This window comes from Stegastes partitus, unplaced genomic scaffold (assembly GCF_000690725.1).
Source record: "Stegastes partitus isolate 25-593 unplaced genomic scaffold, Stegastes_partitus-1.0.2 Scaffold1468, whole genome shotgun sequence".
In the NCBI taxonomy this organism is placed as follows: domain Eukaryota; kingdom Metazoa; phylum Chordata; class Actinopteri; family Pomacentridae; genus Stegastes; species Stegastes partitus.
In genome coordinates, this window is record NW_007579199.1 from 126,035 (window position 1) to 135,072 (window position 9,038).

The window sequence follows — 9,038 nt, forward strand, 5'->3', positions numbered from 1 at the left end:
GTCTGCTCTGTCCTTGTTTGTAGAGTGCGTTGGTGTTGTCTGACCAGTCCAGTTTATAGTTCAAGTGAACACCCAGGTACTTATAGGATATCACCATCTCAATGTCCATTCCCTGGATGTTCACTGGCATTGGCTGAGTGGGTTTGGACATGCAGAAGTCCTCCATCAGTTGTTTGGTTTTCCCAGCATTGATCTGAAGGTGGTTCTGTTGACACAAGTCCACAAAGCTCTGGGTCAGTTCTCTGTTCCCCTTTTTCCACCAAAAAGAACCAGGTGCCAGTTCCATGCCAGTGCTTGGGCCAGTGCTTAGTCCTTTTCTCCTTCTCGTGAGACGAGTGTGTGCGTGTGGATGTGTGTGTGCATTTATGACTGGACAATCAGCAGATCGAGGACACCTGCAGCGGGGTGTGGCTCACCTGCCTATGGTCATCTCCTGCCACAATAGAAGGGCTTGAACCTTCATTCAAAACTGGACTGTTGTACCTAACTCAGTCAGTCAACTCAGGCCATTTCAAGCTCAGTTTCTCTGCTGTTGCTCTGCTCGATCTAACCTGTCATTACTGGGCCTAGTTCTCCGTCGTCACTCCCCTCTTGGACACCTGTCTTGTGCTGATCATGACCACCTGGATCCTGTCTCGTTGCTGCCATTCACCATTCTCCACAGAACCTGAAGACCTACGCAATTGTAGTCTGTGTAGCAGTGGGCATGCCACTATGAGTGCACTTCTGTTCCATGATCTGATTTCCTGTATATAGCGCGGCGTGCGCATATTTGTATTTTTGTATTCCCTGTTCCCGTTAACGTTGCTAGCCCTGTGATCTTCGGTTCTGGTGAGTTCCCTGCCTTGATAACTTACTGTCTCTCCTCGGCTTCCGTAGTCTGCCCTGTCTGTGAATTCTAGTGAGTCCAGTTCCGTTACTTCCCTGCAGTTGTTGCCCTTGTCCCATTCTTTGATTCCATATGCTCCATTCCTGACATTGCATTCTTTATTGTAATATATTTAATAACTTTTTAATTAAATGTAGTTTTATATGTCGTCTCTTCTCTGTCTGCGCTTGGGTCTTAGTATTTCCCGTAACATGTTCTCAGCCACCAAAGGTTTTGTTGGATATCATGACTAGAAAAAAGGATCCGAGGGAGGGGAGAACATGTTGTCGCACATTACGAGACACACACAATTCATGGTGGAATTGCAGGAAATCAAAGTTACTTTTTACTGTGAGTGCAGTTTCCAGTTGCTCTTGAATAAAACTGTGTTTTCAAAAACAGTTTTCAAAAGGCTGTTTGCAGTCTTATGACAGAAGTGGTGCACACACACACGCAAAGCTCTGCTGCATTACAAATCTGCTTTCATGTCATCTGCTTCTTTAAGTCCTCTCTTGTAACACATGTGTTACATAACAGCTGGTAATGTGACACACACAGATCTGAACTATGCTACAATAAAGTCTAACTCTTACATTAATGTAATCACAGAATTTTAACTTTTAAATAAAGAAATTCATAATATAACAAGGACCCATGACTTTGTCAACATTCCCCTGTCATAATATTACATGCAGCCACAAGTTTGTGGATTTTAGCTCAGCATTCAGTACAATAATGCCACACCAAGTGGTTTAAAAACTGAGCAAACTTGGCTTAGTTCACTGTGCACATGGATACTGGACTTCCTGAGAAACAGACCACAAAACATCAGGATGGTGGACCAGATTGCATTTACTCTCATCCTGAACCCTGGACAACTGCAAGGGTGTCTCCTCAGTCCTCGACTCTCTTCACACATGACTGCTTCCCCATTTACCTCACTAACACTACTGTCAAATTTGTGGATCATACCACCATAATAGGACTCAAAACGGACAACAATGAGACAGCCTACTGGGAGGAGGTCTGGCATTTGACAGAATGGTGTTCCTACAACAACCTGGACTTAAATACGAATAAAACCAAGGAAATGATAGTCGATTTCAGGAGGTCAAAGCACACCCACCACTTTGTCCTCTGTTTACATGGGGAGGAGGTTGAGAGGGTTGAACACTTAAAGTTTCTTGGAGGGTCCATCTCAGCTGACCTCACCTGGACCACAAACATCAGCCATCCGTTGGGGGAGGGCCAACAAAGTCTGCACTTTCCTATAAGACAAAGCTCATAGTTAGGGCAGCTCAGGATCACCTGAGCTGTCCCATAGCTATGCTACTATAGGTTTAGACTGCCAGGAGATTCCCATGGTGCACTGGGCTGCTATCCTCTACTCTCATTTCTTACATACAGTTATATATCATCATTACATATCACTAACTCTGTGTTTCCCCCAAGGTGCTGTGTTTGTTCTATCTGTGGACGTCTGAATCTGGAGCCTTACATCTCTGATCTGCATCTGCTGTCCTTACTGACCTCCAAAATATGTATTGTTCTGTTTGCATTGCTTGGTCTCCATCTGCTATCCTCCTATTCCCATCTCAACCCCTCCTGCTATCCCCTACCCTACCATCCCCACTCTCACCCCAACCAGTCAAGGCAAATGGCCGCCTTCCCTGAGCCTGGTTCTGTTGGAGGTTTTTTTCTCTCTCTCCCTATTAGGGTTTTTGTTTTTCTGTTCCTTCCCACCATTGCCGGCCACTTGGTCAGATGGAATCCAAAGGCAACTTTGGATTGTTGGGTTCTCTGTTTAAATTTGTAAGGTCTTCACCTCACTATGTTAAGCGCTACGAGATGACATATGTTGTAAATTACGCTACATAAATAAAATTAATTTGAATTACATTTCCTCAGGAAGTTAAAACAGACTCACCTCCCCCAACACCTGCTGATTAGCTTGGTCAGTTAATTAGTCGACCATAGAATGCCTCCTGGCCTACTGCTGCACAGTGTGGTTCTGCAGCTGCACAGCAGAGGACAGAAAGGACAAGCAGCAAGTAGCAAGGGCAGCGGAGGGTGTGTTTGGGACCACACTACCCACCCTCAGAGACATTTACAATGACCGTCACCACAGGAAAGCCAGCTGCATCATAAATGACCCCACCCACCATGGACATTACCTGCAGCAACTATAACAAAAATGTGAGGATTTGTTTTATTTATTTGTTATTTGTAGAATGGGATGTGAGCCACGACAATAAAGAATCTGGTAAGGTGTGAATGAGCATGAATGGATTGTTTGAGGTGGTGGTTGGAGGGGCCTTAGGTGCAGAATGGCAGCCGCACCTCTGTCAGTCTGCCCAGGGACAGCTGAGGCTACAATCGTAGCTTACCACCACCGGAATTAATGTGGATGAATGAATAATTGACAGTGTAATGCAACTCTGAGTGTCTAGAAAAGCGCTATATAAATCTGATCAATTATTATTATTATTATTATGATATGGTGCAATTGGACAAAGAAATTCAACAAGCTAACAATTCCTGATAGGCTTTTCAGACTTCAATTTACTGATACACATGTGACTGTTTTCTACAACTACAATTTCCACTGCAGCACATCAATGGCCTCTCACTACTTGTTCAGAATTTAAAACAAAAACAAACCAAAACAAACAAAAAAATCTTATCACGCTTTGGTCAGACTTAATGAGTTGTTCTTCAACCACTGCTGGGACCCTCATTTCTTGTAAGCATTGTCCAAACTGGAAACTGATTTTTCTGATCCAATTTTAGCTGCACGACTGAGAAGGAGGGGGACGATGACTACTATATAAATTGTTTTAACAATGAAGCTGCTTCAATCTTTCTTTTTATATGAATAACAGATCAAATGATTCAATGGAAGAGAAAATCACCATCAACTCTGTGTTAGCAAACTAACTTATATTCACAATCAACTCTGTGTCTGCAGGCTGTGTGAACAGGAGACTGTTTGCGTCACTGTAACTACTTCAAGGTCTTTTAGCATTTCACTGAGTAACTTTAAACTAAAACTGATATGTCATTAAAGATGAACTTCTCTTGGGTAGCATTTCAAGTTTATTTTATTCATATAGTCAATAACAAACTGTTAACAATTGCCATCATATTTTCTCAGGCCCACAGGTGAGGCCTTAAAAGTGCCTTTTGACTCCTATAACCTTTTCCTATGAAGAAATCTTTGAAACACGTGTCTTTGTCACAAAAAAAACCCCAAAAAACAAGGATGAATTCTGGTTCTTCAGTAGATTTTATAGTTCTTCTGGAAAAATGACAAAAACTGCTGAGTCAAAAATGTACACACCGTAATGCTAATATTTTATCAAATGTCCTTTGACCATTTTCACCTCAACTAGGTGCTTTTGGTAGCCATCCACATGCCAGCAGCTTCTATTTGACTGCAGACTTATTTTTTGGTGATTTTTGATTGTCTCTGCACCACCCTGACCAATCTTCTCTCAGCAGCAGGTGATAGCTTGTGTTTTCTTTCTGAACAGGGCAGTGACACAACCGTACCATGCACTTTATGTCTCCAAATGTTTGCACAAAAGATTTTGGGATCTGTAGCTGCTTTAAAATTGAACTTTCTTGACTTGACTAGTCAATGATTTTTCTTGCTCCCCATACTCTCCCGTTGTGGTGTTTGTGGCTGTTTGATGAGTGAATCAAAAAGTACCTATTTAAATTGGCTCAGAGAAGTCAGCAGCTGTAGTTGATCATAGTCACTTACAAGAAGAAACCGTGCCACTAAGAAAATTTGTTAATACTAATTGTATATTTTGGTCCCAGCAGATTGTCATTTTTCCAGAAGACCTACAATAAATACTATGAAATAATTAAATTCATGATTGTTTTTTTTGTGACAAAGACTCCCTCACTGAAAATCCTGAGTTATAAGAGTCACAAAAAATTCAAGACTGCCATGCAATAAGTAGTGTTTACAACTGTATGTAAACATGTTTGTGTTGCAAATTCTATTTTCACCTGGATTTTTACATTGCACGTTTTAAATCTGTTTGGCAGTGCTCTCTTGTTCTCAATTAAACCATGTTCAAAGTGCCTCCAGTGTTTCCCACGTAGTGATTTCGTTTTTGGTTTAATGCTTCATGTAACATATTGCTTCTTTTAGCTGTGTATATTTAAATGTTAATGGTTATTCACCACATACAGTCATGAGAAAAATGATTAGATCACCCTTGTTTTCTTCAATTTCTTGTTTATTTGAATGCCTGGTACCACTGAAGGTATATTACCCCAAGAATATAATGAACACGACAAAAAATGCAGCTGATTACATAATACTTTATGTCCTATTTGACATGCTTAAGCTGAATTGTATTCTTAGGATATATAAGAGGCCATTTCATGTCATAAGCAGCACTGCACATACAAAGACCTAGAGTGATTTCGTGCCTACATTCAAGCCGTGGCACAACTCAGAAGTTGTCAGCTCTCACATAATGCCGAAAACAAAAGAGTTATATGAAGCCACAAAGGCCGCCATCTTGGCACTGCTGGAAATAAAAACCGCTTGCTCAGAGGCAGTCTAAAGGCAACTTTGGATTGATGGGCCCTGTGTTTAAATTTGTAAGGAAAAAAACTGAAGATCTCCAAGACAGCCGTTCATTACACCAAGAAAAAACAAGCTGAACATGGTACTACCAAATTGCTAGCTGGTCATGACAATGTCGAACAGTCTGGCCAGAAAGGTCAAGGAAGGCAATAGACAGGCAGACTCCACAGACTTTTCCATTCACGGAGACTTAAAATAATAAGGAACTTTCAAGGAACTTGATGTTCTCCACTCTCTTCACTGTGCAGCCACTGATGCTGAGGGGAGCATGCTCAGGGCGTGACCTTCGAAAGTCGATGATCATCTCCTTCGTTTTGTCCACGCTGAGCAGCAGGTTGTTCTTACTGCACCAGCCCTCTAAGTGTTTCACTTCATCTCTGTACATTGATTCTTTGTTCTCGCGAATAAGTCCCACTACTGTGGTATCATCAGCAAACTTGATGATGTGGATCCCCTCATGTGTGGCTGCACAGTCGTGTGTTAGCAGTGTAGACAACAGTGGACTGAGTACACAGCCTTGAGGAGATCCAGTGCTCAGTGTGATGGAGTTGGAAATGTTCTTTCCGACCCGGACAGACTGGGGTCTTTTGGTCAGAAAGTCCAAAACCCAGAGACATGTGGTGGTATCCAGGCTGAGTAGGAGGAGTTTCTCTACTAGTCTCTGGGGGATGATGGTATTAAACGCTGAGCTGAAATCAATGTACAGGATTCTAGCGTAGGTGTCTTTATTTTCCAGGTGGGTGATGACTGAGTGCAAGGTGGTGGATATTGCATCCTCTGTGGAGCAGTTGGGACAGAAAGTGAACTGAAGGGAGTCAAGCGATGCAGGAAGGCTGGCTGTGATGTGTGGTTTGACGAGCCGTTCAAAACACTTCATCACAATTGGTGTCAGTGCGATGGGGTGATGGTCATTCAGATAGGCTACAACTGATTTCTTTACCACTGGAACTATGGTGGATGTTTTGAAGCATCTGGGGACAATGGTCTGGCTGAGGGAAATGTTAAAAATGTAGTTCAGCACATCTGCCAGCTCGTCAGCACAGACTCTGAGCACACGTCCCGGGATGTTGTCTGGTCCTGTTGCTTTTCGTGGGTTGACCCTGGCTAGGGTCCTCTGTGTGTCTACTGTGTTGATGGTGAAAACTGGCCCAACAGATGAAGGAGAAGGACCAGGCCTCTCTCTGATTGTCGGGTTCAATGCTTTAAAGCATGCAAAGAGGTTGTCGAGCCTATCTGAAAGAGAAGCGTCATCGTCATCGACCATCTGCCTGGTCTTGTAGTCTGTAAGCGCCTGGACTCCCTGCCACATCCATCTGGTATTTCCTGTTTCACAGAGGTGTTCCTGGATTTTCTCTGCTTAGGTGCGTTTGGCAGCCTTGATCCCTTTTGAGAGCTCAGACCTGGCTGAGTGAAGAGTAGTCCTGTTTCCTGCCCTGGCTGGAAACAGGCTGCATCACAGGTCATCAGCAGTGAGCGCACCTCTGCAGTCATACAAGGCTTTTGGTTTCCACGTGCAGTGAAGGTCTGTGTGTATCATGTGACTAAAACAGGCAGAAAAGAAAACATGGAATGCCTAAAAGCACTGTTTTTGGTAGTATAATGCCACAGCTATTAATGTAAGAACTTCAGTGATTTTGGTTATAATCAAGAAAACCATGGAAAACGGCTAGATATTAGACATTAAATGAAACTCTTATGAGCTATTTTTGTTCTTATCATTATGTTTGTCCAAACAAATGTATCTTAGTTGTACCAGGCATCAAAATGAAAAAGAAATTGAAGAAAACAAGGGTGGTCTAATAATTTTCTCCATGACTGTTTGTAGGCTGCAGATTGAGAGGCATATCAGTCAATCTGACACGTTCTTTAAAGGTTAATGTATCATAGACTGAGCCTCTTCATGCATCAGTATAATAACCCTTGTACTGCATCACCTTAATATAAAGTGCATTTAATATAAAACACATATCACTATGATGCTAACAATTTAAATAGCTGTGACTTACAGATAGATAGATNAACTGAAGATCTCCAAGACAGCCGTTCATTACACCAAGAAAAAACAAGCTGAACATGGTACTACCAAATTGCTAGCTGGTCATGACAATGTCGAATAGTCTGGCCAGAAAGGTCAAGGAAGGCGATAGGCAGGCAGACTCCACAGACTTTTCCATTCACGGAGACTTAAAATAATAAGGCAATACAAAATATTTTACAGGGAAACATTATTTCAAAGTTAACTCATAACTAGACAAAATAATTTCACATTTTGGCAGCACAACCTCACCTCACTCTCCTGAGGACACTGAATCTCTACTCCTTATATAGGGTGCTCAATTCCCACCTTGCTCACATGAGCTCTACCATCATACAGCATGGTGATTCTTCCATAACTGTGATGAAACCAAATATGCAAACCTCATCCTTGTACACATTCTAAACTTGTATGCATTTCTACATGTCTCCCTCACAACTAAACATTTACAATCAATTCTGAGTGATCCTTTTAATACAAAAGATACACTGATCCAAAAAGGGGAAAAAAACCCTCCACTTGGTCTGACCCAGTGTTGTCACTCTGACATCACCAACACCATCAGGAAGTGTTGGCCCAGCCCCCTCCCAAACACCAGCCTTGCATGGTGGGTCCGAACAAAGGAAAGTAAGTATGAACAAAGAAACACACAATTAAACCAAATTTAACCTGTAACTTAATAAATGCTAACTGAAAGTACCTAATGGCCGTGTGTTTTCTTTAATTTTCCATATCATTGATGTAAACTGTAACATGTTGGCGCAAACTAATCCGAGATAGAATGTGCTACAATGCAACACTAGCATGGTTCAAATTAAAGCCGCACACAAGGATAACAGTATTGTGTAATGTGTAACATAAAATGTTAAGGGACAAATGGTGTGGAGAAATGAGAGTCTCATTCACTTTGTCAAAGGCAGGAAACATCTTTCTGCCCCACGAGATGACCGTGCACTCATCCGTTCCTGTGTCCGGAATGGTCGTCACACCTTCAGGGACCTTAAAAATGAGTGGGCACTGTCAAGAAATGTGACTTGTTCGACAAGGACAGTTTGAAACCGACTTCTTGAAACTGATCTGAAGGCACACAGGGCAGGAAGAAGCCCTTCATCAAAGAAAGGCAGAAGAAATCCACGTAGATGATAACAATAGCCTCAACTCTGCATTTAGTTCATTGTTAGACTTAGTTGGCTTCTCTCAAAATGTAAATAAACCAACTCATACTTTGAACCATACCCTTGATCTTGTTTTGACACATGGCATAGAAAGTTTCCTCGCCTATAAAAAACCGATCCGCAGGACAAGAACAGTTATTATTCATCCTTAATTGAGGAAAACAAGAACAACCCCAGGTTTCTTTCCGGTGTTCTTATCCCAGCTCAGGTCCTGTGAGATTTGTATTTCAAGGAACTTGATGTTCTCCACTCTCTCCACTGTGCAGCCACTGATGCTGAGGGGAGCATGCTCAGGGCGTGACCTTCGAAAGTCGATGATCATCTCCTTCGTTTTGTCCACGCTGAGCAGCA